Source organism: Arachis duranensis, chromosome 6 (assembly GCF_000817695.3).
Source record: "Arachis duranensis cultivar V14167 chromosome 6, aradu.V14167.gnm2.J7QH, whole genome shotgun sequence".
NCBI classification, from domain to species: domain Eukaryota; kingdom Viridiplantae; phylum Streptophyta; class Magnoliopsida; order Fabales; family Fabaceae; genus Arachis; species Arachis duranensis.
The window spans coordinates 7,017,626-7,019,714 of record NC_029777.3 but is presented as its reverse complement, the minus strand read 5'-3'; positions in this window follow the sequence as shown (position 1 = coordinate 7,019,714).

Sequence of the window (2,089 nt, the reverse complement as noted above, 5' to 3'; positions counted from 1 at the left end):
GAAGGTGGAACTTCTCAATCCACGCGTACGCGTGCATGGCGCGCTCGCGTGGATGGTCAAAAACGCTTGATGCACGCGTACACACGCGGTGCGCATACTCGTGGATGGTGCTTTGTTTTCAAAAAATTTTCTATGTTTTTGCACCAATCCAAGCATTCCAAACCTCCAAACAGCTACCAAAATACCATAAAACCTTATTTAACATACTAAACTACCAAATATACTCAACTAACTAAACAAAACACGAAATTAAACTAATTTTACCAATATTTACAAAAAGAGAAAATGAAAAGAAGTTACCATGGTGGGTTGTCTCCCACCTAGCACTTTTGTTTATTGTCCTTAAGTTGGACTTATGGGAAGCGCCATGGGCTCCCAATGTTGATCCTCATGTGTTCCCGGATCCCATATTTTGTCTTCACACTCATCTCCAAGTTGATTATCATCAATCTATGTGGGTGGTGAGCAAGGTGAATTCTCAACAAAGTGACCAAACATCCTTCTAGACCCATGTACTCTAGTTATACACCAACCTTTGCTATCAAGCTTTGGACATGTGACCATAGTGAACCTAGAATGATGCTTCCAACCACTAACCATCTCCTTTTTACTCTTAAAGCCACAAATATATCTAAGTTGACCATCCATTTCAAGCAAACCATATTCAAGGGGAATAATAAAGCTTGAGTATAAGGAATTTACCCACTTGAATGAGAGAGTGGATGGTGGTGGCTTGGGGAGAGGTATTTTTATACTATCTAAGCCTTTTCCCTTAATCAAACTATAATTAGGAGGGTGAAAGAAATTTACCTCCTCAACGCTTTCAAATCCAACGGGAGAGGGTTCTTCATGCTCAAAGGATTCTTCACCACTAAGACTTGATGTTTGATCTTCATCACCAAGGGAACTCAATTCTTGCTTTACTCCTTCCAAGTCTTCATATGGGATATGCCTTGGAGGTTGTGCACATTCCTCCTCAACATCAACTTCAATCTTCTTGGAGAAGTTTTCTATAACTCTAGGTTCCCATGGAGGTTCCGCATCTCCTAAGTCTTCAACCATTTCTTCCTTTTCTTCAATAATCATAGGCTTCTCCAATTGTTCTAATACAAAGTGGCATTCCTCATTTTCCACCGGAGTTTCCAATCTCTCCTTCATGCTATGTTCCTCTTTAGATTCTCCACATGTGACCATGGGAGTGCTTTGAGTGCTCAAGCATTGGGAGGCTAAAGTGCTTACTACCTTGGTCAAGGTAGCCATAAATTCTAGTGTCTCCCTTTGCATTTTTCCTTGCCCTTGAAGTATAAGGCTAAGGATTTCATCTATTGAGGATTGGAGTGGATAAGAGGGTTCATTGTCTTGGAGAAAGAGTTCATTATAGGAAGGTGGTTCTTCTTGGTAAGGTGGTGGTGTGTATTGAGGTGGCTCTTGGAAGTAGTAATCTTGGAATGGTGATTCCATGTAGGGCTCATATGGTTCAAAAGGTGGTTGGTATGGTGGATAAGGATTAGAGTCATATGGAGGTATTTGGTGAAAAGAGGCTTGTGAGTATAGTTGATGATCACGAAAAGAGGCTTGGGAGCATGGTTGATGGCTATGTTGAGGATATGGCTCATAGGCATATGGTGATGGTTTTTGATAGTCACAAGGAGATTCACCATAGCCATTGAATTGGCATACATCAGAGAATGGTTCTTGTTCATAGTGTATTGGTGGAGTTTGTTGCCAAGAGGATTGATCATATGTATATGGCTCCTCCCACCTTTGGTTGTCCCATCCTTGATGCATGTTGTCATTGAAATTCACATCTCCTACAACATAGTTGTAATCATACTCATAGCCAAAATGAGAATTCATGATGAAAAGAGAAAGTAAAATTCAAAAGCTAATAGAAATTAAGAGAAACAAAATTCTACAACTAGCAAATAAAGTAAAGGGCAATATATTCACAATATTCACATATATACAATAACCAATAACATAACACCATTGCAATTCCCCGGCAACGGCGCCATTTTGATGATTGGATTTTTGACGGTTTAGGATTTCACTAATGAATTCTCGTTGCAAGTATAGTTTCTAAACCAAC